This window comes from Peromyscus leucopus, chromosome 20 (assembly GCF_004664715.2).
Source record: "Peromyscus leucopus breed LL Stock chromosome 20, UCI_PerLeu_2.1, whole genome shotgun sequence".
In the NCBI taxonomy this organism is placed as follows: domain Eukaryota; kingdom Metazoa; phylum Chordata; class Mammalia; order Rodentia; family Cricetidae; genus Peromyscus; species Peromyscus leucopus.
In genome coordinates, this window is record NC_051080.1 from 38,444,591 (window position 1) to 38,471,529 (window position 26,939).

Genomic DNA, 26,939 nt, shown 5'->3' on the forward strand with positions numbered 1-26,939 from the left:
AATGAAGTGAAGTTAGGGAACAAAACTGTAAGTACAGAGCAGTGCGGAGACATTCTGGGGTCTGGGCCTGACAGATGGCTCAGAGGGTAAAGGCATTGGGCCACCAAACCTGATGACCTAAACTCAATCCCTAAGATCCACAGGATGAAAGGGGGAACTCATTCCCATATGTTGTCCTCTGACCTTGATTGTACACCTGTGTTATGCAAGAAATCCAAGGGAGTCTGCTTAAGGGGTATCAGGGAATTTATTAAGTTATAAGCTGGGGAAATACATTCACGAAATACAGAACTAAGTAAACAGCTGAAATCTTCAGCTAACACACCTGGTCCTCTGGTCTCCAATCACGCCAAGAAGAGCCCGTGACCCCTCTGACTTTCCTTTTAAGAGGTCGTGTCTGTAGGCACGAAGCACCTTCGGATAGTATAGCCCAAGGTCATGTCAGAGCAAATACCACTACACCTGTGAACATACACACAAAACAAATACATGTAATTAAAATTTTATTCATTTATTTATGTTTTTTTTTTTTTTTTTTTTTTCAAGACAGGGTTTCTCTGTGTAGCTTTGCACCTTTCCTGGATCTCGCTCTGTAGACCAGGCTGGCCTCGAACTCAGAGAGATCCACCTGGCTCTGCCTCCCGAGTGCTGGGATTAAAGGCGTGCTCCACCACCGCCCGGCTATTTTTGGTCTTTCAAGACAGGGTTTCCCTGTGTATCACTGGCTATCCTAGAACTTGCTCTGTAGACCAGGCTGGCCTCACAGAGATCCACCTGCCTCTGCCTCCTGTGTGCTGGCGATGTGCTACCATGCCCGATCTAAAATTTTATTTTTAAGAAGAGAGCTTCTGACTGGGTAGGATTGGTGCACGCCTTTGATCTCGGTACTTGGGAGACAGAGGCAGGCAGATCTCTGTAAAGTTCAAGGCCAGCCTGGTCTACAGAGCAAGTACCAGGACAGCCAGTGATACACAGGGAAACCCTGTCTTGAGAGAGAGAGAGAGAGAGAGAGAGAGAGAGAGAGAGAGAGAGAGAGAGAGAGAGAGAGGGAGAGAGAGAGAGAGAGAGAGAGAGAGAGAGAGAGAGAGAGAGAGAGAGAGAGAGAGAGAGAGAGAGAGATTGATTGATTCTGGACTCTGACCCACAGGGGGGCTGGACAGGTTGGTTTCTTGCATTTTCCAGCACCCACTTGAGCGCTGACAGCCGCTCCCAGGGAGGGTCAACTCATTTAGAAGTCTCAAATACTTGGAAAAAAAACGGATTTAAACTCCCCTGGTTAGCTTTAAACGATGTCAATGTCTGTTACAGCATGCTCACTGCGCCTGTTCTGTGTTCGTTCCCTTCAGAAGCAAGCAGCCCAAGGACTGGGATTTTTCTGCCGAGCACGGCAGGTGCCAAGCCCAAGGCGCTATTAGAAAGTGCCACTCCCATCACACAGAACAGGAAACTCAAGCTTAGAGAGGTCACTAGTTTAGGGGCGTCTGCGCGGATGTCCCGTAAACTGGAGCTTGGGGTTGTAGGGGTGGGGAGGAGGGGAGCTCAGGAGCTAGCGCTTGGCGGGAGGAAAGATTTAACAGCCCCACCCTGCTGGCCCTGGGGCGCAGCCACAGCTAGCCTCACCTCTGCCTGAGTTTATCGTTCCTTCTTGCCTCCTGGACTTTGGCCTGCAAGTGGGTGCAAGGTTGGGGGCTCAGAGCCTGGGACACCCCGATCCCAAGACAGCTCACACTGTCGCCCCCTGTGCTGTGCAGTCGGACCGAACAGCCACACCTGTGTCCGGCTAGTGCCCTGGCCTGAGTCGGGACACCGACGCCATTGCTGGAGGCGGCGCGTACAGGGGACGCAGCCGCAGCCGCGGCTGGGGCCGCATCGTTGTTGGTTTTTTTTTTTTTTTTTCTTTGTTTTGTTCAGGCTGAGCCTCAGCCCTAACTGGGCTGGTTCGGAACTCATTAATGGAACCCAGGCTGGTCTCGAACTCCCCGCAATCCCCCTGCCTCGGCTAAACGCTGGGATGATTACAAGCTGGCGCCTCTAGTCTCAACAACGCATCGATTTTGAAATGAAAAGAAAAAAAAAATACTTTGTGTTTGTGTACTCTAAGGGCGTCTACCTCGCCCAGTTCGGGAGATGTAGGGGGACAGTGAGGCACCCCAGAGGGTCTGAGGGGCTGTTAGGGGCAGCAGGGGAGGGTGCATGACCAAGAAGAAGGGACAGGAAGGTAAACTGGGACCCAGGAGGTTTCTGTCCACACGGGAGTGATAAACACAAAGGCGGTGGCTCCGGCCACTTCCGCAGAGCAGGGCCATCAGCTCCGGCGCGGGCTGGGTCTGGCCACACCCAGATACCTGAGTGGGTGCGCGTCCCGCCAGGCTAGCGCAGAGGGACCTGGACGGGTCCTTCTACGTCTGGCGGGGGGTGCGGGGGTGGGTGGGTGGGCAGCCACCTCTCACTCCGCACCCTTCACGGCGGCCCGAGGTCCCACCCGGCGCACCCAGGTCAGAGGGCTCGCCTTGAACCTGGCGCGCGCGCGCGCCCAAGCTCCGCTGCAACCCAGTTGGGTGGACTCGGTCCCTCCGGGCCCCCTGGGAGGCTGGTCACGTGCCCGGGGTGGGGGCTGGGAGCAGACCGGCTGCCGAGCCCCAGGGCTGCACGTGCAGTGCCAACTCAGGGCGGAGCTCCGGAGGCAGGAGCTGTGTTCTTCCCCCTGGGTTCCCATCGAGGTGGCCAGGCTGCCTGCCTCCAGCCTGGCGCTGGCCCGCTGGGCAACCCTCTGTCCCAGGTTGGAACTCAGAAAGGTTTAGTGCCAGGGTCGCACTCCTAAAGAACAAGCCCTCCCGAAATTGTTCCTGGTGTACCGAAACCTTATAGCCTGATACAAAGAGTTCCTGTCGGTGAGGAGGGTTGCGACAGAGCAGTGGTTCATCTGCGGCTTTCTGTTGACTTGGATTAAGAAGAATTTCGAACATGAACCAAAGTCAGGATCCTAAAGCGCGCCCCCCACCCCCACCCCTCGCGCATCACCTAGTTAAACCGTCCGCTCCTGACAATCTGGTTTTGTCCATCTCCCGTCCACCCCCACCGCTGCCCTTACCCGGGATTGTGAAACAAATCCCTGACTTCATATTTCAGCGTCCGTCCGGGGTGACTGCTGTGTTCTGATGAAAGTCTCATTGTTTCTTTGGAAACCTTTCTTTAAAAGCCCGGTAGATTAAACAACAAAAACTAAAAAAAAAAAAAGGTTGAAATAAAAGATGTGTGGGGTGGGGTTAGAGATAAAATATATGAACGTCGCAGACAGGAATCAGGAGAGATTTAAGAAATACCAGCAAGCGATGTTGTCTGGGCCATCGGCTGGCCAGGTGGGTGCTGGAGCCGGTCGTGGACTCCAGAGCTGGGAGAAAGGGCCTAATTCAGACCACTAGCTGGAGGCTGAAGGGACCATATTAGGCGATGGGATGGACTAAGGTCTTGAGAAAAATGAGAGAATTAAGGATGAAAAACTGAGGGGATGCTTGTACCCTAAAGTGTGATGAGGACACCGGCACCGGGAAATGAGCAGAAAGGAGGATATCTTCTTCTTCTTCTTCTTCTTTTTTTTTTTTTGAGCTTAAATTTTTTTTTTATTTTATTCCTCTGTGTGTGTGTGTGTGTGTGTGTGTTGTTGTTGTTGTTGTTGTTGTTGCAGATTCCAATGGACTTGCCAGAAATCTCTGCCACTGAGCCACTGAGCTATTAACACCCTCCTCCACCCCCACCTGAACACAGATTTATTGTTGTTGATTGGTATTTTTTGAGACAGGGTCTCTCCATGTAACCCTCACTGGCCTGGAATTCGCTGTTTAGACCAGGCTGGCCACTAACTCACAAAGATCCTCCTGGCTCTCCCTCCTGAGTGCTAGGATTAAAATGCACGTGCCTGGCTTCTGTTTGTTCATTTTTTAAATTTTTTTTAAAAATTTTTTTATTTGTAGTGTTTTGAGGTTAGGTCTCACATAGCTCTGGCTGTCCTGGAATCTGCCCGCTACCCCCACCCCTCCCAACACACATCCACTGTGCTGAGATTAAAGGTCCGTGACCAGCAGCTATTATTTTGAGACAGGTCCTTACTATGTAGCCCTAGCTGGCCGGGCACTCGATATTTAGACAAAATGGCCTCCAACTTTCAGTAATCTTCTCCTTCCGATGCTGCAGAATCACAGGCAAGCCCTACAGCAGGCAGCCGGCATAAAACATGCACTCTGGCTCTCTCCATTCTTCCACTGCTCCCCCTCAGCGCCCCTCTCCCCCGGGTATTTTAACTTAGGTAAACATTCTACTACTGATGTATAACCCCCAGTTCTGTCCTGGAAACCGAGCTTTGTGTTGGGGGTAGTGCCCACGCCATGGCTTTGAATGTGAAGGTCAGAGGACACTTTTGTGGAGTCTGTTCTCTCCTCCCACCGTTCTGTAGTTTCTGGGAATGGAATTCAGGTAGCAAGGCTTGTGCAACAAGCACCTTCATTTACTGAGCCATATTGTCCGACCAAAAACCAAAGCCACATGCCAGGCCGTGGTGGCGGCTCACGCCTTTAATGCCAGCACTCGGGAGGCAGAGCCAGGTGGATCTCTGTGAGTTTGAGGCCAGCCAGGTTACAGAGCGAGAGCCAGGAAAGATGCCAAGCTACACAGAGAAACCCTGTCTCTAAAAACAAAAACAAACAAACAAAAAAACCCCAAAGCCTTGTTATTTTGTTTATTTATTTGTTTTTGAGACAGGGTTTCTCTGCATAACAGCTCTGGCTGTCCTGGAACTCACTCTGTAGACCAGACTGGCCTGGAACTCACAAAGGTCCACCTGCCTTTGGAGTGCTGGAATTAAAGGCATGCGCCACCACAGCCCAATTCTTGTTATTGATTTTTTTCTTAAAAAGATCTATTTTAGCCGGGCCTGGTGGTACACACCTTTAATTTCCAGCCCCAAGAACTTGTTTAAAAAAATTTTTTTAATGTATGGTGTTTTGCCTACACATATGTATGTCTGTGCACCGTGTGTAAGCAGTGCCCTTGGAGTCCAGACAACATTGGATCTTCTAGGACTGCAGTTACCGATATTAGAACCACCGTGTGGGTGCTAAGAACCAAACCTGGGTCTTTTGCAAGAATAGCCAGTGCCCTTAACCATTTAGTCATCTTTCTAGCATATATATATATATATATATGTATATATATATATATATAGTGTGCCATACATATATGTGTGTGTGTGTCTTTGAATTTGCTTTGTAGCCAAGGTTTGCCTTGAACTCCTGATCCTCTGATTGCACCTCTTGTTTTTTTTTTTTTTTGGTTTTCTTTTTTTTTTTTTTTTGGTTTTCCTTTTCCTGGAACTCACTTGGTAGCCCAGGCTGGCCTTGAACTCACAGAGATCCGCCTGCCTCTGCCTCCCGAGTGCTGGGATTAAAGGCGTGCGCCACCACTGCCCGGCCCTTTTTTTTGTTTTTCAAGACAGGGTTTCTCTGTGTAGCTTTGGAGCCTGTCCTGGAACTCCCTCTGTAGCCCAGGCTGGCCTCAGACTCACAGAGATCGGATGCTTCTGCCTCCTGAGTGCTGGGATTAAAGGCGTGTGCCACCACCGCCTGGCTGGTTGCTACCTCTTAGATATTGGGATTTCAGTGTTTGACACTATGTCTCATTAAGATCCTGTCTCCAAGACCAGAGGGGGTGGTACATGCCTTTAATCCCAGCACTTGGGAGGCAGAGGCAGGCAGTAGTAGTTTTTCCATGTCCAGGCAGTCATTCCCAGTAACCACAAGAGACTTAATATTAATTATAAATGCTCAACCAATAGCCTAAGCTTGTCTTGAACCAGTTCTTACAACTTAAATTAACCTGTTTCAATTAATCTATGAACTGGCCAAGGCTCCTTTACCTCATCCATGAACTTCCTGTGTTGCTTCTTCTGCATCTGACTCTCTGAGACTCGAGACTCCTCAGACTGCCTTTCTTCTTCCCAGCATTCTCTCTGCCCTGAAAATCCTGCCTACTTATCGGCCAGTCAGCTTCCTATTAACAATGAAAGCAACACATTTTAGTAGTGTACAGAAGGATTGTTCCCCAGCAGAGGCAGGCGGTTCTCTGTGAGTTCAAGACCAGCCTAGTCTATGAATTTCAGCACAGTCAGAGCTAGCTACACAGAGAAACCCTGTCTCAGAAAAAAAAAAAAAAAAAAAAATTCTGTCTCCAAAACAAGAATAAACAAATCAAGTAGGTAAAACTCTATAGATGTCCGTAAGTCCCCTTCCCCAGCTACTCTGGTGCTTGTTGGATGAATTTACGTGGCTGTAGTGGAGACTCTGCAGGGAATATTCTTTTTTGTTTGTTTGTTTTGAGACAGGGTTTCTCTGTGTAGCTTTGCGCCTTTCCTGGGACTCACTTGGTAGCCCAGGCTGGCCTGGAACTCACAGAGATCCGCCTGGCTCTGCCTCTGAGTGCTGGGATTAAAGGCGTGAGTTTCCACCGCCCTGCAGGAATATTCTTTAGGGTACATTCAATGTCAAATTAATTTGAACTATGGATTTATTTATTTATTTATTATTTTGCTAGAGATCAAACTCAGGGCCTTGTGCATACTCTAGACAAGCTTGCTACAACAAAACTACACGCCACCCATGGGAGATATTGTTTTTATGATGGTTTGCTTTGCTAAGACAAGCTCTCATTACGTAGCCCTGGTTAGCTGGAATTTACTATGTAGACCAGGCTAGCCTTTACCTCACAGAGATCAAAGTATGCCTGCCTCCTCAGTGCTGGAATTAAAGGCATGTGCCACCAGGTCTGGCCAGGGAGTGTATCTTATGATAGAAACAGGAAGGCTCGTCCTGAGATATGGATGAGAACGTGGCCTGCCATCCACCCCAGACGAAAGTAAATTGCTTCGAGCCGACTTCTTGGGAGCTAGATCAAAGCCACACACCAAGTAGCTGGGGCTGTGCTCTGTTGCACAAAAGATACTCCATCTGGCATAGCAGCTGTGACTAGGGGAACCACTTGGTTAAATTATAGTAGTGTGCTGCCGTGACCTCACTGGGTTATATATGGAGGGCGGGACATCCTACTGCTCTCTACTGATTTACCTGGGTGTAGAATTGATGCCTCCCCACCTCTCTTCCACTTCTTCTTCCTTCTCTTTTGCAGTGCCCAGTGAGGAACCCAAACCCGAACCCCACACAGAAGCAAGGTGAGCGCTTTACCCCTGCGCTGCATCTCTGATCACTGTCAAGTGGCTTCCAATTGACTCTGAAGCCAGCTGGTTAAGTCACACAGTTTAAGAGATTTGATCTGTTTGTTTGGAGTGTGTCTTGTTTTGATAGCAGGTTTTAAACTCCTCTGTGGTCCTCCAGCCTCAGCCTCTCGAGTCCTGAGGTTACAGGCATTTGTCCCTTTGTCCAGCTACTCTGTTCTGATCACTCAAAAGGAGCCATGACAGGACAGTGACCTCAACTCTATCCTGTGTCCTCACCAGCTTCTCCGTGTCTGTTCCCACCAGGAGCCTGTGTGGGCATTTGGCTCTCCTTGTTCTGGTATCATTTCAGACTCGCACCCAACAGCCAGCCTTAAGAGAGCCAGGAATTCCTCCATCCGGGCGGTGGGGGTGGGGAGACAGGAAAGGAGGAATGTAGTTAAGGACCAAAAAAAATCCCTTTAGAGAAGTTGAGCAATTTTGTTTTGCCTTACCTGATGTGACACACAAGTCTCTCTTGAAGAGAACCCAGCCTTCCCTTGTTTCAGTGGGTTTGGGATATGAGAACCAGCTCATGTCTGCCTCGGAGGTGGCAGTCACCCATCAATGGCTGACATCAGTTGAGGCTATCATATAGATCTCTGTAGAGACCACACCTATTACCATTCCAGTTTTGTGCGCCCCCTTACAGTAATTGTGTCCGCCTTGCCTCTGATGAGTATGTGTTCTCACCTCGTCTGCGATACTTCGTTCTTATTGGGTACTTAGGAGCTGAGATATGTGTTACAGCATCTACCCTGACCCTTGCTTTTTTATTCCAGGGCTGGGGGTTGAACCCAGGGACTCACACATGCTAGGCACTCTCTGGCTGAGCTACACCCCTAGTGTTGCGTCTGTTGTATGCACTCTGGCCTCCATTGAATTTCTCAACAATGTCAACCTGTACTAGTACATTCTGTACTGCTACAGTAGTGTTTTCCAGAGGGTGTGGTCAGCTGCCAGGTTCTCTCGTTTTACAGAATAAATCCATCTCTCAGCTTTGTGCCTTCCTCCTACCACACTGCCAAGGCAAGTACCCTTGCTTTGTCTCAGGCTTTCAGAGGCTATTTCAAGAGGGCTGAAAAGTGATTACACAGGTCTTTTTTTCTGGTGCGGGAGAGCTATCAAGACAGGGGTTTCTGTAGCCCTGGCTGTCCTGGAACTCACTCTGTAGACCAGGCTGGCCTTGAACTCAGAGATCCACCTGCCTCTGCATTCCAAGTGCTGGGATTAAAGATGTCTACCACCTCAAGGTGGTGGTGGCACAGGCTTTTATTCCCAGCATTCAGGTGGCAGAGGCAGGTGGATCTCTCTGAGTTTGATCGAGGCTAGACTGGTCTACAGAGGGAGTTCCAGGACAGGTTCCAAAGCTACACAGAGAAACCCTGTCCTGAAAAAAAAAAAAAAAAAAAAAAAAAAAAAAAAAAAAGGAAAGGAAAGGAAAGGAAAGAAAAGATGTCTACCGCCAGACCTTATTTTTATCTTATTTATTTATTTATTTATTTATTTTTTTATGGTTTTTCGAGACAGGGTTTCTCTGTGTAGCTTTGTGCCTTTCCTGGAACTCACTTTGTAGACCATGCTGGCATTGAACTCACAGAGATCCACCTGGCTCTGCCTCCCGAGTGCTAGGATATATTATTTTTATATTTTTAATCATATGCATGCATATAGGTTTGTGCACATGAGTGCAGGCACTCACAAGACTGGAGTTGGAATTTTAGGCATTTGATAGGCACTTAATAAAGATGCTGGGAACCAAACTTAGGTCCTCTGCAAGAGTAGGATGTACTCTTCATCACAGGCCTGATTCTCCAGCCTCTCAAACTTCTAAAGTGCTGGGATTAAAGGCGTGTGCCACCACTGCCTGGCTAACTTCATGAGTCTTTGCAGGGATATTTGATACCGAGTCCTAAGAGGTTTCCTCCAGATCATTGAGCACACTTTTTATTGTATTTATTATTAACTTTTAAAATAATATTTATTTATTGTCTGTGCATGTGCAAGTGTATGTGCAAGTATGTGCAGGTGTGTGCTCATGCATGCATGTGTGCATATGCACACTTCTGGGTGTGTATGTGGAAGTCAGAAGATAGCTTGCAAGACTTCCTTCTACTATGTGAGTGAGTTTTAGGATTGGACTCAGGTTATCAGGCTTGATGGCATGTGCCTTTACCCACTGAATCATCTTGCCAGCCTCAGTTAGCTTTTAACCTGTCCCTTGGCCCACTGTTCTCAATATTTAGTCCCAGGTATGCTGGATCATGCTAGTCAAATTCTAAAGCTGGTTTGCTATGAACTGACTTTTGCATTTGGTCGAGAAGCCTTGAAGGTCAGAAAAAGACCTCCAAGGAGGGCAAAGAACACATTTGTTTCTCCAGAGCTCTTTGCATGGTCTGCAGGCAATGCCAGGCTGCTTCCCTAGTGGGCAAAGTGGTGCCAGTGAATTTGGACATTTAAGTTATCAGCTGCATTTATTCAAAAGCCTTACCCAGCTCAGCTCAGGGCTGTATGCTTGTAATCCCAGAATTGAGGAGGTAGAGGCACCAGGATGAAGTGTTCCAGGTCATCCTCCACAACATAGCAAGTTAAAAGTCAGCCTAAGATTCATGAGACCTATATTTAAAAAAAAACAAAACAAAACAAAAAACTGAGATCAATAAGACAGTTTGTTTAGTAGATAAAGGTACCTATCACCAAACCTGATGACCAGAGTTCACTCCATAAGGCCCACAAGGTAGAAGGAAAGAACCAATTCCCACAAATCGTTTTCAGACCCCACATGCACACACATACATACATATATACATACATGCACGTAAAATAAGGAAATGATATTGGAAGCAATGGTTTCTATCACACAGCCTCCTTGGAAGCCTCGGCCCCAGCTCTGTAGGCTACTGCTTGAGTCTTCCGGGTCCTGTCACCTCAGTTTCTTCTCTTTCTTCCCATCCCAGGGGGGAGAGCTCCCGCCTGCCTTGTGGTTGGTTGTACCTGGCGTGCGGATAGCTTCTGATCCCGTTCCTCCTTCACTGTCCTCTGTCAGCTCGATTCAGTAAAAATACTGCTGAGTGACATTGCTGTCCTCACTGTGAGATTGGCTTATATGTTCATAGCTCAACATCTTAAAAATCTCTGCATATGGAGGCTAGAGAGATGGCACAGCAGGTGAGAAGCCATACGGCTCTTCTGGAGGACCTAAGTTCAATTCCTAGCACCCACTTTGAGCATCTCACAACCCCCGAGAATTCAATGTCTCTGGCTTCTGCAGACAGCTGCCCTTGAATGCACACACATGGGTATTATTAAACATAATAGGCCAGGCAGTGGTAGATCTCCAGCACTCTGGAGGCAGAGGCAGGTGGATCTGTGTGAGTTCAAGGCCAGGTCAGTCTACAGACCAAGTTCCAGAACAGCTAGGACTGTTACAGAGAGAAACCTTGTCTCAATAAAACCCCAAAGAAACAAACAAACAGAACAATTAAATAAATAAATAAATAAATCTTAAATATATAAGAAAAAGAAATCTCAGCTTATACCCTCTGCTCATTGATCTTCACGCTCAGGAATATCACACGGCTCCATCCCTCAACCTTCACCTGGGATGTCTTCTTTGTTTTGTTTTTGAGACAGGGTCTCAGCTAATGTAGACCAAGCTGGCCTTGACCTCAGCTCCACCTGCCTCTGCCTCCCAAAAGCTGGGATTAAAGACCTGCACCACTTTTGCAGTTTCCACCAAGATTTTGGAGGGAAAACCCTGTAAGAAAGGAAGTAAACAATTTAAAATAGTTTCAGGAAGTCCCTGAAGCTGACCCTAGGGTCCTACCTCCCTGAGAGTATCTAAGCAGCAAAGACACACTCAGACTGGCTGAGCTGCTCCCAAGAGGCATAGACTGAGGAGCCTGGAGGAAACAGAGAGAGCAGCTGAAATGCCCCCCAAAAAAGTGGTTCTCAACCTATGGGTTGTGGTCCCTTTGGAGTCACAGGGGTCCCCTAAGACCATAGGAAAGCACAGCTATTTACATTACAATTCATAAGGGTAACAAAATTACAGTTACGAAGTAGCCATGAAAATGAGTTAATGGGTGTGTGTGTGGGGGGGGGTGTCACCCCATCAGGAGAACTGTATCAAAGGGTCACAGCATCAGGAAGGTTGAGAACCGCTGACCTGGAAGAAGCAAAGACCTGCCTGCAGAGTGGCTCAGAGAACCGAGCCCCTGGGAGAGGACACTCTCCAAGCCCTAGGGCTTCCTACAGAGCTGTCTTTGGCACTAAGGTGGGATTGGGTGACGCAGCTGCCTGAGTCATTTCTGCTTCTGCAAGAAACTCTTACCTGTATTCCTGTAAGTGCTCCCGCCCCTGCTTCCCCCCCCCCCCAAACCAAAAACCAAAACCACCTCACCAGGTTGGATGGTGGTGGCATCGGTAGTCAGTTCTGTTGCTGCTTCTCTGTCTGGGGTGGGTAGATGTTTGTTCGTGTTCCCCAGAAATAGTGTGTTTCACAACAGCCACCACACCCACCTGGCTCCTTCTTCTAAGACAAGGTTTCATGGAACCTAAGCTGGCCTTGAACCCTTGATCCTCCTCCTTCCGTCTTGGGGTGCTCAGATAAAAGGCATGAGTCACCCAGTGGCAATAGCAGCAGCCATTGCTGCTTCGTCTAATTCTTTTTCTTCTGGTTCTTCTTCTCTTCCTCCTCCTCTTTTTTAATTTTTATTTTATTTTTTTTTCCTTCTCCTCCTTTTTGAGAGACTATCCCTGTGTAGTTTGGGCCAGCTTCAAAACGGCTATGCAGTTGGAGGGTTAGCTCAGTGGTAGAGCGCTTGCCTAGCAAGCACAAGGCCCTGGGTTTGGTCCTCAGCTCTGGAAAAAAAAAAAGTGTAACCAAAACGGCTATGCAGAGTCCACGAGATTGCTCAGCAGGTAAAGGTATTGGCCATGCAAGCTTGGAGATCTAAATTCCATGCCCAGAACTCACAGAAAAGCCAAGAGAAAGCTGGGCCATGGTAGCGCACGCCTTTAATCCCAACACTCGGGAGGCAGAGGCAGGCGGATCAAAGCGAGTTCCAGGATAGTCAGGATACACAGAGAGACCCTGTCTCAAAAAACCCCAAAAATAAAAAAGTCAAGAGAACTGATTCCATGAAGTTGTTCTTTGCTCTACTGTGGTAGGCATGTAAAACCAACCTTTCCCCCTACCCCCATACAATATATTTTTTTTTAGAATTGATTTTTATTTTTATGTATATGTGTTTTTTTTGGGTGAGTTTTTTTGGGGTGAGTATGTGCATCTGAGTACAGGTGCCAGCAGAGGTATTGGATCCCCTGGAACTGGAGTTTGGTGCTAGAATCTGAACTTGGGTCCTCTCGAAAGGGTTGAGTACCCTTAACCACTCAGCCCTCTCTCCAGTCCCCACAATCATATTTTTTAAAAACTTGCTACGCAGTCCAGCTGGTTTTGAACAAATCCTCCTCCTGTCTCAGCCCCCTGAGCGCTGGGATTACAGGCCCGCGCCACCATGCCTGGCAGAATCCTATTGCTTGTGGTAGGGAACTCCTCGTCTTCCTTCAAGACCTGACGGAACTAATGCCCTCTCTTTTGCTTGACTGGTTTTCCCAAACAGAGTGACTTCCGCTTTTCAATTTACACATGCATGTATGCATCTCCTGTGACTTGTATCAAGCCCTTTGTGTGTGTCTGCAGTGCCCTCCTTTGGGGCCTCATTCAGCCCTGTACCTTCACTCATTCATTCATCCAACGCATCTATTTTTGAGCGCCTGCCTATCCCAAGCGTGGGAGCAGCTCACTCAATGTCTGCCGCGGGGATGAATGGAGTGGTGAGAGGTTGTTACCCCAGTGGATGCTGGGTTGCTAGGTAACAAACTCTAGAAGAGGGGGTGTGACTGCTAGTGTGTGAGAAGAGTACAACACATTTTCCTGCAGGATCAGGGAAAGCAAGTGGGTGGAAATCCCATGTTTCTTTTTGGCTACGTATTGCTTTGCTTTTGGTTTGGGCTTTTGATTTTTGTATGCTGGATGCCTCACTCTATAACTTGTGGCTGTCCTCCTGCCTCAGTATGACTTACCACACCTGGTTTTCTGTTTCCTGTTAATTTTATTTTATTTTATTTTATTTTTTGGTTTTTCGAGACAGGGTTTCTCTGTGTAGCTTTGCGCCTTTCCTGGAACTCGCTTTGGAGACCAGGCTGGCCTTGAACTCACAGAGATCCGCCTGCCTCTGCCTCCCAAGTGCTGGGATTAAAGGCGTGTGCCACCACTGCCCGGCCTCCTGTTAATTTTAGACAGGGCCTCAGATTGTAACCAAGGTCCGGTATGTAATCCAAGTCTGACTTCAAACTCCAGGCAGTTGTCTTACCTCAGCTCATGGGTACTGGAAATACCTGGGTGAGCCACTATCCAGCCTTCTGATTTTTTTAGTGCTTTAAAAAAAGAGAAAAAAGCCGGGCGGTGGTGGCACACGCCTTTAATCCGAGCACTCGGAGGCAGAGGCAGGTGGATCTCTGTGAGTTCGAGGCCAGCCTGGGCTACCAAGTGAGTTCCAGGAAAAGGCGCAAAGCTACACAGAGAAACCCTGTCTCAAAAAACCAAAAGAGGCCGGGCGGTGGTGGCGCACGCCTTTAATCCCAGCACTCAGGAGGCAGAGGCAGGCGGATCTCTGTGAGTTCGAGGCCAGCCTGGGCTACCAAGTGAGTCCCAGGAAAGGCGCAAAGCTACACAGAGAAACCCTGTCTCGAAAAATCAAAAAAAAAAAAAAAAAAAAAAAAAAACCAAAAGAGAGTGAGAGAGAGAGAGAGAGAGAGAGAGAGAGAGAGAGAGAGAGAGAGAGAAAGCAGTTTTACAAAACAGGCAGTCACCAGGTTCTGGGGTTCCCCTGGCCCAGTGCTCCTACCTGAGTGTTCTAGTATGCTACTTCAAAGAAAGAATATCTTTCTCATGGATGTCTTCCCAGCTCCAAACAGCCCCCGGTGCTGGTTGGCTGAAGGCGGTCTCCATTTCTGCCAGCTTCCACCGCCTGCCCGGAGATTACAGGGTCTCTGAGCTCCACCCCTGTCTGTGCCAGCTTCTGGGTCCATATCTGTTATCAAGCTCCTCTAGGCTGTGAGCATCCCCGGGACTTATGATTCAGGTTCCTCCAAGAACTAGAACCCAAGGAGTACCCGGATATGCCTGGGAAAGGGGGTTGTTTGGGTTTGGCTGGATTTGGATTTTCTCTCCCCACCCCCCTTTCTCCTTTGGAGCTGGGGGCTCACTTTGGGTCTCAAGCATTCTGAGCAAAAGCTTTACCACTGAGTCATACCTGCAGCCTACGAGGTGGATTTTTTTCTTTTTTCTTTTTTTTTTTTTTTTTTGGTTTTTCAAGACAGGGTTTCTTTGTGTAGTTTTGGTGCCTGTCCTGGATTTTGCTCTGTAGCCCAGGCTGGCCTCCAACTCACAGAGATCCACCTGCCTCTGCCTCCGGAGTGCTGGATTTAAAGGCACACGCCATCGCACCTGGTGTTGGTATTTGTCTTTTTTCCTTACCATTGTTGTTCTCTCTGCCTCCAGCTGATTGGATGATGTCAGCGGCATAGGGCGTGGCCTCTTCCCGCTCAGCCCCTCTCTGTTGCCTGTCTCCTCCAGCAACGCCCCACCCTGATAGACCCATCCAGAAATTCACGTGTTCCTTAACCTGGTCAAGTTGGCGTGGGGAATTAACCATCTCAGGGGCAGTTAATAGTGAGGTATATGTTTTTTTTTTATTTTAAAATTTTGTTTATTAATCTCTGTGTGTGGTTTTTTTGAAATAGTCTGTTGTGTAGTCCTGGCTCACGGCAATACTCTTGCTTCAACATCCTAAGTGCTGGGATTGCAAGCATGTGCCTCCAGATATATCCAGAAGCAAACATCTTGACAATGAGGTAGGTGGCCTGGAGGGAGAAAATGAGCTCAGATTCCAAGAGCTGTCTCAGGAAGAGTGAGCTGATCGACACCAGAAGGTGCAGGAAGGGAGCTGTGCTCCAAGTGTGTCTGTGGTAGATGGTAGATGGCCACCAACCATTCTCCCTGCCAGCCATGGCAACTGTCTGGCAAGTAGCCTAAGGTGCTTCTTGAGTGATGGCATTAGCAAGTCGGGCTTGTCCCACAAGCTCTAAGAGACCCTCCTAGGTGTGGTGTTATTAGTTGCTTTCCTGTTGCCGTGATAAATCCCCAGGCCCAAGGCAACTTATAGAAGGAAGCATTTATTTGGTCAGAGTCCATGATGGAGGAGTAAACATGTTAGCAGGAGCAGGAAGCTGAGGGCTCCTATTTTGGACTGCAATGGCAAAGCAGAGAGAGCTAACTTGAAATGGTATGATCCTTTAAACTCTCAAAGTCTGCCCCCAGTGACACACTTCCTCCATCAAAGCCATCCTAAACCTCCCCAGACAGCCACCAACTGTCTGAGACATTCAAATGCCTAGGACTAATGGGAGACATCTCATTCAAACCCCACAGGCACCCTGCTCCCTCCTCTGGGTCTTCCCTCTGGCAATCCGTACTTGTCTGATAGGATGGAGAAATAACAGAAATAACTGAGAAAGTCCAACCTCCTCAGCAACCGGGTGGCCATCTTTGTTGCTGTTTATTTCTATAATGCTGGTGCTTGGACTCGGGGCTTCCCATGTGCTTGACAAGCAGTTTATCACTGAGTTTTAGCTGTAACCCTCCCTGGCCTATGTGCATGAGCGTTCCCGTGTGTGTGTGTGTGTGTGTGTGTGTGTGTGTGTGTGTGTGTGTGTATCTCACGAGTATGCAGTGAGTTTGCAGTGCCCGTGAAGGCCAGAAGAGGTTGTCTGTGCTACTTAGAACTATGTCAACTTGACACAAACTATAATCATCTGAGAGGAGGAAATCTTGATTGAGAAAATGCCTCCATAAGATCTGACTCTGGACCAGCCTGTAGAGTTAGTAATTGATGGGGGAGGGCCCTGCAGCACATGGTGGATGGTCATCCCTGGGCTTGTGGCCCTGGGTTCTATAAGAAAGCAGACTGAAGCCGGGCGGTCATGGCGCATGCCTTTAATCCCAGCATTTGGGAGACAGAGGCAGGCGGATTTCTGTGAGTTCGAGGCTAACCTGGTCTACAAAGCGAGTTCCAGGACAAGCTCCAAAGCTACACAGAGAAACCATGTCTCAAAAAACCAAAAAAAGAAAGAAAGAAAGAAAGAAAGAAAGAAAGAAAGAAAGAAAGAAAGAAAGAAAGAAAGAAAGAAAGAAAGCAGACTGAGCATGCCATATGGAGCAAGCCAGTAAGCAGCTCTCCTCCCTGGCCTCTGCATGGGTTCCTGCCCTGCTTGGGTTCCTGTCCTAGCTTCCTTCAATGATGAACAGTATTGTGGAAACATAAGCCAAATAAAAATAAACCCTTTCCTTCCCAGCTTGCTTTTTGGTCAGAGTGTTTCATCACAGCAATAGAAACCCTAACTAAGAGAGCACCAAAACTCCCTGGAAATGGGATTAAGAATGGTTGTGACGGGCGGTGGTAGCACCACCTTTAATCCCAGCACTTGGGAGGCAGAGGCAGGTGGATCTCTGAGTTCAAGGCCAGCCTGGTCTACAGAGCAAGATCCAGGAAAGGCGCAAAGCTACACAGAGAAACCCTGTCTTGAAAAACCAAAAAAAAAAAAAAAAAAAAAAAAAAAAAGACTCTAATTCTTCTTAGTCCATCCAATAAACTGTCATTCAAATTTAAATAGCAGAGTCAGCTAAAATATTAAGAAAACAACAACAACAAAAAAAAAACAAACGCCGCTGCCGTTGCCATGACCCGCGGTAACCAGCGAGAGCTCGCCGGCCAGAAGAACCTGAAGAAGCAGAGCGACTTGGTTAAGGGAAAGCGCCGAGATGATGGGCTTTCTGCTGCCGCCCGCAAGCAGAGGACTCGGAGATCATGCGGCAGAAGCAGAAAAAGGCAAAGGAGAAGAAGGAGGAATCCAAGTAGCTTCGTGGCTGCGCGTCCAACCCTCTTGCCCGGCGCCTGTGTGCCTGGAGCCAGGCCCGCCATGCTCGAGTTTCCTCCTGTAGTGCTCCCAGGCCCCAGCACCGATGGCGTTCCCTGGGCCCTGAGTCTGCAGCGGGTTCCTTTGGGGCTTCCTTCCCCTCAGATTGGCTGGTGCAAGAAGTGGAGGCACACCTGGGTTCAAATGCTTGCTCCAGCATATAAGCGGCTATGCAAACTTTGGTAAGATGTTTAACCTTTTGTGCCTCGATCCCTCCATGTGTGAAATGGAGCAAATACCTACGTCACAGGGTTGTTGTGAGGATTAAATTAAATGAGATGATGTATGTAAAGTATGTAGCACAGTGCCTAGCACATTGTGGGTCTTCAATAAAGGAATAGCGTCTAGAAGCTGAGCATTATGGGTAAAAAAAAAAAAAAAGAATGGTTGTGAGCCTCCCTGTGGATGCTGGGAACCAAGCCTCTTCTATTTATTTATTTATTTATCCATATCTCTATCTTATGTCTGTCTATTATTTATTTATCCATATCTCTATCTTATGTCTGTCTGTCTATCTATCTATCTATCTATCTATCTATCTATCTATCTCCTGAGACAGGGTTTCTATGTGTGTGTGTGTGTGTGTGTGTGTGTTTTGTTTTGTTTTTTCGAGGCAGGGTTTCTTGTGAAACAGTCCTGGCTGTCCTGGAACTCACTCTGCAGACCAGACTGGCCTCAAACTCACAAGGATCCTCCTGGCTCTGCCCCCTGAGTGCTGGGATTAAAGGTGTGCACCACCACCGCCAGGCTCCTTTTCGTTTTTTTAAGAAAAAGGATTGAAAGAAAGAAAGAGAAAAAGGATTTCAGTGGCACAGAATTTACAAAAGCACCAAATAGAGCCCTCGACCCCTTGTCGCCGAGGCAGCATGGATGGCTGTCAGGAGACTAAACTGTCACATGGTTGCTTGGCAACCAAATTTTTTAGAGACAAAACCTCAGAACCACAACAGAGGGAAAACTGAAACCTGTGCCATGGTTAGGGGTTTATCTAGTTAAGTAAAGGCCCGGGTCTGCTTGGGGCTCTCTTGGATCTCCAACACAAGGACCCTGGGGCTAAGAATCCACTCACCAGTGTGGCAGAGAAGTCATTCACCCTGACTGGCAGGGCCCCTGCTCAGAGGGTCGGGGTGTGGGGCACCTACAGGGCTTGGTCTGTTCTTGGCTAGACTCATGCAGGTGTGTAGGCCAGAGCTTGGGCCTTCTCATGCTGCAGTTAAGTCCGTGCGCTGTGTGGGCCTGCAGTATAACAATAACCAGAATTCATAGCTTAGTCTCAGATCTGTGGCTTTTCAGGCGGTGTTCTTGTCCATCTTTCATGGAGGGAAGGTGTGAACGTCCTGTGCTCAGAACCAAGGCTCCAGGGCAGTTGCAGGTTGCATTCTGGGTGAATACTGCCAGTCACCTCGAATTCATTTTGAGTTTGATTTTGAGTTACTTTTGGGTGGTTGTGGGTTCAGACACCTTTTGCTTTGGCTATGTTTTTCACTCAAAACATAGTGAGGTCATAGCCTTCAGTTTAAGAAGCTGGTGTAAGGTGGGTGTATCGACACAGGCCTTTATGTGGCTGGAGTTTTCCTGCCTTGCCCACAGTCAGGACAAATCTTTGTCACCCGCCAGTCCCACAGCCGCTCAGACCCAACCAAGTAAACACAGAGACTTATATTGCTTACAAACTGTATGGCCGTGGCAGGTTTCTTGCTGTTTTTATATCTTAAATTAACCCATTTATAAATCTACCTTGCCACGTGGCTGGTGGCTTACCAGCGTCTTTACATGCTGCTTGTCCTGGCGGTGGCTGCAGTGTCTCTCCCCCTTCTTCCTGTTTCCCCAATTCTCCTCTCTCCTTGTCCCACCTATACTTCCTGCCTGGTCACTGGCCATCAGTGTTTTATTTATATAGAGTGATATCCACAGCACTTTCCCTTTTCTTCTTTTTTTAAAAAGGAAGGTTTTAACTTTAACATGGTAAAATTACTTATAACAAAACAATTATTGAGCAAGAATTAGTGTTACAATATTAAAGAAGATGAGTTGTGAGTTTAAGGTTTATATCTAACTTATCTTTTATCATAACTGAGGAAATTACAACTATCTAGTCTTTAACCACATCAAAGACCTGAGAAGGAACATAATGGTACCTGAGAAATGGTAGATGGATGCAAGCAACTTTCGGGAATCTTGCAAGAGTAGACCAAGACAGCTGGCAGCCTGGACAGTCACCTAATGTTTCTCAGCATTGTTGGTGTATTTAAATTGGCTACTTGCCTAAAGTATCTGACAGACCATTTTCATAAGCAGGAATTCTGAAAGACCATCTTACCCTGTCTTGGCAGAGTATAGTGGTCGCTTTCCTTGTGTTCCGCTTGTCCAGAAAGGACAGCATTGCATTCGTACTGTCAGCCATCAAGGCAAGGGCAGTTCTTTGCCCAGTAGGCCATTTTGTGTCAAGAAGACAATCTTCCAAATGGAAATGTCTTAGAAGCCCAACATTCTCTCGGGATCAAATTGGTGCAGCCAGGAGCAATTGTGTCTCATGTCAACAGAATTCTAAGTTATTTAAATGCCATATTCTCTAGGTCTATGAAGTGTTTGAAGATTACCTATCTATCTGAAATATATCTATGTATACCTGGAAGACTTAACTAACATGGCTACAAATATGATTATCATAGATGACTAATTATTAATCTATTTTTTAATTATCCATTACAATTTTAAATGAGTTACATAAACATAATACCTCAAACAAGAATAGAAATATATATATACAGTATAACAAAATTAACTTCAAGTTTGTATCAATAAACTAAAATTTATACCAATGTAAAACATTTTAAACATAAACTAAAATCTATACAAATGTAAAACATTTTAAACAAGTTGTTCTTTAAAAGTAGGTTCATTAATCTATCCTTTTATCTTATCATCTCTATATCTATATCATATCCCCCCCTTTTTTTTTAGAAAGAGATCATATTTATAATCAACCTGTTTTAAATAAAAATATTGGTTTTTCTCTGTCCCACACCAGAGGGCTCTTCTGATTTGGGACACAAGAATCTCTTAACCATTTTTTTTTTAAAGCAATATGTCTGGGTTTAGAGGGGAGTGAGCCAATTCCACCTCTAAAGCCAGTTTCGTATATTTGGGAATTTGGGCGTAGCATCTCTTACTACTTCCTGTTGGAGCCAGGGTCACTGCATACAGATGCATAAGGAGGCAGGGTCATTGCATACAGCTGCACAAGGAGCCAGGGTCACTGCATACAGCTGCATAAGCAGGCAGGGTCACTGCATACAGCTGCACAAGGAGCCAGGGTCACTGCATACAGCTGCATAAGCAGGCAGGGTCACTGCATACAGCTGCACAGGGAGCCAAAGTCACTGCATACAGCTGCACAGGGAGCCAAAGTCACTGCATACAGCTGCACAGGGAGCCAAAGTCACTGCATACAGCTGCATAAGCAGGCAGGGTCACTGCATACAGCTGCACAGGGAGGCAGGTTTAGCTAATCGTGGTAGGAACAGCCTCTGTAGGGGAGCAGTCTTCAGGACATAAACATGGGGGAGGGGAAGAAAGCTATGGTGGACATTTCCTGTACACACTGTCAGTGTTCACACTCAGACCAGAGGAAGGCTTTACTGTCCCCGAGTCTCATCCGAGAAAAGCTTTGCCAGTCCCATGGGGCAGAGACATTAGGATCATTGAGATGCCGGTATCAGCCATACATATTCACTCAGGGATTCACTCTCTTCTCACAAAGGACCAAGCACAAATTCCCTTTATTAATTATGAGTATAACATAACAATTATTAATTTGCTTGCTTATTTTGAGACAGGTGCTCACTATGTAGACCAGGCTATCCCCAAATCTTGCAGAGATTTTCCTGCCTCTGCCTTACTGCAGTTTCATTTATTTTTTTGAGACAGGATCCTCTGCTTGGAGCAGATTAGCTGTGGTGCCATATATAGAAAATATAAAAGTCAGTTGGGCATTAAATTGCATGCCTACAATTCCCGCACTCGGGAGATGGAGGCAGGAGAAACAAGAGTTCAGGGCTAGCCTGAGCTACCTGAGACCTTGTATCAAAAACAAAAAAAGGCTGAGGAGATGGCTCGGTTGGTCAAGTGCCTTCTGTGCAAGTGTGAGTTGAGATCCCAGCAGGCATGAGCCTTGCCAGCGCTGGAGGAACTGGAGACAGTCTGACCAGCAAGTTCCAGGTTCAGTGAGAGACTCTGCCTCAAAAACTAAGGTAGAGCGCAATGGAGGAAAATACCTGACATCTACCCCTGTTCTCTGCAGAGTTCACACACACACACACACACACAGGCACACACTGGTGCGCACAGAGTTAGAAAAAGAACATTGATGGTGAGCTGCATTACACAGCTTTTCTATTGTTGTGATGAAACACCACAACCAGGGAAACGTAGAGAAAGAGGGGTTTATTTGACTTTACAGTTCTCAAAGTTTTAAGAGTCCCTGTTGGCAGCTAAAATCTGTAGGGAGCCGCCATTCAAAGATGGCGCCGACTTCCTGGTAGCCTAGCTGTAAACAACTCCATATTTGGCTATGCTCCTAGGACTACGTGTCCTGTGACCTGCGCATGCGCGGGTATGGTAATTGACCTTATGTCCTCAGCCAATCCCGTGGCTCCCCGTGCTTGCATTCTGGCGGGACCCAATCACAGTACGGCACGTTTGCCTGATTCCCTTTATAAGCAGCGGCATTTTAGTCCTGGGGGGGCCCCTCACCTCCCGCTCTCCCTTAATCAAGAGGCACTCCAATAAAGTGTGATCTGAGAAGAATCCTCGAGTGGTGGTCGTTCTTCCTCGCTGGCTGAGGAGCTTGCCGCAACTGGTGCCGAAACCTGGGAACTTCGGACACCAGGTGAGGGGTCGAAGAGGATTCAGAACTCAACACACGGAGCGGCGACGTCGGTAATTTCTCCAGGTATGCTGATTGCTGGGATTAATCCGCTCGTGTTTGCTCTCGTGTTCCTTCTTATGACGATTGTTGTCCTTCTTTGCTGTTTTTTACATGCATGTCTTAAGGAAGGACGCAATGTGGAGGGACGCAAGGCATTAATTAAGCACCAGGATAGTCTATCAGAGTCAGACTCTAAAGGGGAGAACTTAAGTAGGCCTAAAAAGAAGAAAGAAAAGAATAAAGAAAAGGAAAATAAAGAAAATAAGCCAGAGAAGGAAGAAAATTCAGAAAAGAAAGGGAACCCTTTGTATCCAGTATTAGAGGAATTTGCAAAACTTGATTTATCTGATAATGAATTAGATTCAGATGAGGAGGAAAATTTAGAGGAAGCCGCCGATGAATATGAGGAAGAGAGATATGGGTGGCGGCGGCCTCCTCCTTATAATGTTTCTGCTGGGGTGAATGCGGAACCAATGGCGCCTTCGGGACCACATCCACCCCTGGCAACACCTTCATATCTGCAAACAGGCGGAGGTTGTCATTTTATCAGGAGAGACACCTGGGTGCGGCTAGCGTCCCCATTTCCAGTCTTTGAAGACCCGCAAACAAACAACAGATATCATGAACCTGTGCCTTATAATCAATTAAAAGACCTGGTAGAGGTTGCTCGAGCTTATGGAGTAACAGCCAGTTATACCTTAACATTACTGACTAGGCTTACTACTCAGGCTATGACTCCAGCAGATTGGTTCGAAATAGCTAGAGCCTGTTTAACTACAGGACAGTACTTGGATTTCAAATCTATAGTTACAGATAAAGCCCAGGTACAAGCTAGGATTAATCTTCAGAATAATCAACCACAGTGGACGGTTGACATGCTACTGGGTCAAGGACAATGGACCGTAAATCAGACAGTATATCCTATTGAGGTTTATCAACAAATAAATGACATTTATTCTAAAGCTTGGAAATCATTACCAAATAAAGGAGAAATTTCAGGGAATTTAACTAAGATCATTCAGGGCCCAAACGAACCTTTTTCAGATTTCGTAGCTAGAATGATGGAAGCGGCAGGAAAGATATTTGGTGATGTAGAAACAGCTATGCCTCTGGTTCAACAACTAGTGTATGAGCAAAGCACTAAAGAATGTCGTAGGGCCATTACCCCGTGGAAAGGAAAGGGATTAGAAGCTTGGCTAAAAGCCTGCCGAGAAATTAGGGGACCACTAAGTAATGCTGGCCTAGCGGCAGCAGTCCTTGCAGCCACACGAGCTGCACAAGGGAGAAAGAATGAAGGATGTTTTCACTGCGGGCAAAAGGGACACTTTAAGAGGCAGTGCCCTAAGGCCAGGGAACGCTTATCTACGCCTCAAAATCCCACAATGAGGCAGCCTGGCCTGTGTCCTAGGCGCAAAAAGGGGAAACATTGGGCAAATGAATGTAGGTTGGTCAAGGACATTAAGGGTCAACCCATCCCTCAGTCTACTGACCAAGAGCCAAAAAACGGGGTGAGGGGCCCACATCCCCAGAGCCCAAAAGTTTTTTGGGGCAATACAGGGTCCCAACATGAGGCCCCCTCCTCAGCAAGGAGAGCAACCCCAGGCTCTGTAGGACCGGACCTCCGTGCCACCACCGGACTGGTACTAACTCAGAAAATGGGAGTTACAAGCAATTGAAACCGACATGTCCGGACCACTAGAAAAGGGAACTGTAGGAATAGTATTGGGACGGTCTTCCTCCACCATGAGAGGATTGTTTGTATTTCCTGGAGTTATAGATTCAGACTATACAGGGGTGATTAAAGTACTGTGCCATTCCCCCCAACGGGATCATATCCATAGCTCCGGGAGATAGAATTGCTCAATTGCTTATTTTGCCTTCCATGCATGAGCGATTTCCAGCTAAGGACAAAGAGAGGAAAGATGGTGGTTTTGGTTCCACAGGGGTAGACTTGGAATGTTTGTCCATGGATTTAGATCAAAGACCCATGCTGGAATTAGAGATAGAAGGAAAGGCATTCTCAGGACTATTAGATACAGGTGCAGATGGAAGTATTATCCAGTCCAGTGCCTGGCCTAAGCATTGGCCTTTACAAAGCTCCTCTCAAACATTGCAGGGACTAGGCTATGCTCATACTCCCTCCATCAGTGCAAAAGAGTTGATTTGGAGGATGGAGGATCAGCAAGGAACCATTCAACCTTTTGTAGTAGATATCCCCATTAATTTGTGGGGCAGAGATATTCAGCAACAATTACAATTAAGGTTAACTAATGATTATTCAGAGGCAAGCAAAAATATCATGAAGCTGCAAGGATATGTTCCCTCAAAAGGTTTAGGAAAGCATTTACATGTAGGTAACCTGTAGAACCCGTGATCAAGCAAGATAGGAAAGGATTGGGTTTTTCCTAGGGGCCACTGAGGATGCAATTTTAATACCATGGTTGACAGAAAAAGCAGTGTGGGTTCCTCAGTGGCCCTTATCACAAGAAAAATTAGGAGCAGCTAAAGAGTTAGTATTAGAACAGTTACAGTTAGGACATGTGGAGCCCTCTATATCCCCATGGAATACTCCTATATTTGTAATCAAGAAGAAATCAGGAAAGTGGAGGTTACTACATGATCTAAGAACAGTGAATAATCAAATGCAAGTTATGGGTGACATACAGAGGGGACTACCTCTGTTGTCTGCTTTACCCCGGGCATGGCCAATTATGGTATTGGATATTAAGGACATTCACTTGTTATTCCAACCATTCTCAGGTAGGCTATGGAGAAGACGCCTCTCCTGCCTTTAATGTTTCATCTGCTTGCCTTAAAATTTATCAAACTTTGCTGAACAGCACCACCTATAAATCTACCCCTGTGTGTGTGTGTATCCTCCGTTTTTGTTTGTCCTGTCCAATTCCTGTGGTGGTATTGTGTTCCCCAAAATATTGTGTACTCTAATAAATTTATCTGGGGTCAGAGAACAGACAGCCACTAAATACAAAGGCTAGAAAATGGTGGCACTCACACCTTTAATCCTAGCATTCCAGAGATAGAAATCCCTCTGGATCTCTGTGAGTTCAAGGCCACATTGGAAATAGCCAAGCATGGTGACACACGCCTTTAATCCCAGAAAGCCAGCCTTTAATCCCAGGGAGTGGTGGTAGAAAGCAGAAAGATACATAAGGTGTGAGGACCAGAAACTAGAAGATTTTGGCTGGTTAAGCATTCAGGCTTTTGAGCAGTAATTCAGCTGAGACCCATTCCGGATGAGGACTCAGAGGCCTCCAGTCTGAGGAGACAAGACCAGCTGAGGATCCGGCGAGGTGAGATAGCTGTGGCTTGTTCTCTCTCTCTGACCTTCCAGTATTCACCCCAATAACTGGCCTTGGGTTTGATTTTATTAATAAGAACTTTTAAGATTCCTGCTACAAATTCCGGTTTTTTGAATTGCACAAATAATACCTGCTGGATGTCCCAGTGTTGGGACAGTGAGAAATTTGCCAGAGTTCTTGTCGCTCGGGTGCCCCGATGGATTCCAGTGCCAGTGGAAGTGCCTAGTACGTTGACACTGTTTAGGCCAAAGAATTTGTCTAAACAATTGTCCAGTTATCTTATAGGAAATTGGTCTGGAGAATTTGAAGAGACGCTAGAAAAACTGAGAGTGGCGGTGGTGACCATCAACTCCACCCGAGTGGATCTCAGCGTGGCAGAGGGACTGTCCTCCTGGATTGCTTCTACCTTTTCCCTGTTTAAAGAGTGGGTGGGGGTGGGTATATTTTTAGCATGCTGCCTTGCGGGGTGTGCGCTCTGTCTGTGGTTGGTTTGCCGTTTGCGAGCATGCACAGAAAAGGACAAGGTCATTATCACTCAAGCATTAGCCACTTTGGAGTGTGGCTCCTCCCCCCAGATCTGGCTTTCTGCCTTAAAGAATACCTAATATCCACATAGCCTTTGCACCCCCAGGACTGGTTAGTCCATTGCACTCGGGAAGGTGTGTGGACAATTGTTGCACGCATAGCCTTTGCACCCCCAGGACTGGTTAGTCCATTGCACTCGGGAAGGTATGTGGACAATTGTTACATGCATAGCCTTTGCACCCCTGGAACTGATTAGTCCATTGCACTCGGGAAGGTATGCAGGCAATTATGCACAGTTAACTCATCTTCGATCGGTCAACACATCATGAGGTGGGGACCTGATTGGATGACATATTTGTGTTGGTATTCAATTAATAAAGAGGGGGCAGATGTAGGGAGCCGCCATTCAAAGATGGCACCGACTTCCTGGTAGCCTAGCCGTAAACAACTCCATATTTGGCTATGCTCTTGGGAATATGTGTCCTGTGACCTGTGCATGCACGGGTATGGTAATTGACCTTGTGTCCTCAGCCAATCCCATGGCTCCCTGTGCTTGCATTCTGGCGGGACCCAATCACAGTACGGCACGTTTGCCTGATTCCCTTTATAAGCAGCTGCATTTTAGTCCTCGGGGCCCCTCACCTCCTGCTCTCCCTTAATCAAGAGGCGCTCCAATAAAGTGTGATCTGAGAAGAATCCTCGAGTGGTGGTCGTTCTTCCTCGCTGACCGAGGAGCTCGCCGCAGAGATCAACTTTTGGGACAGCAGCACAAAGCCGAGAGAGAAAACTGGGAATGGCCAGTGGGTTGGAAACCTTGCTGTAGTTTTCAATTTGTGATACAGTGACCAAGGCAATTTACAGACAA

The 26,939-nt window shown here is 47.1% G+C and overlaps 1 long non-coding RNA gene and 1 pseudogene across 1 annotated transcript; one reads left to right on the plus strand and one right to left on the minus strand.

The window, feature by feature from the left end:
• Positions 1-228: 228 nt before the first annotated feature.
• On the minus strand, positions 229-1,854 carry LOC119086324. The gene is made up of 2 exons (XR_005089572.1): positions 1,621-1,854; positions 229-462 (listed from the first exon to the last, which is right to left on the minus strand). It is a non-coding gene; the product is annotated as an uncharacterized LOC119086324 (long non-coding RNA).
• A 15,202-nt stretch (positions 1,855-17,056) lies between these two features.
• LOC114694364 lies at positions 17,057-17,256 on the plus strand (annotated as a pseudogene).
• The last annotated feature ends 9,683 nt before the right edge of the window (positions 17,257-26,939 follow it).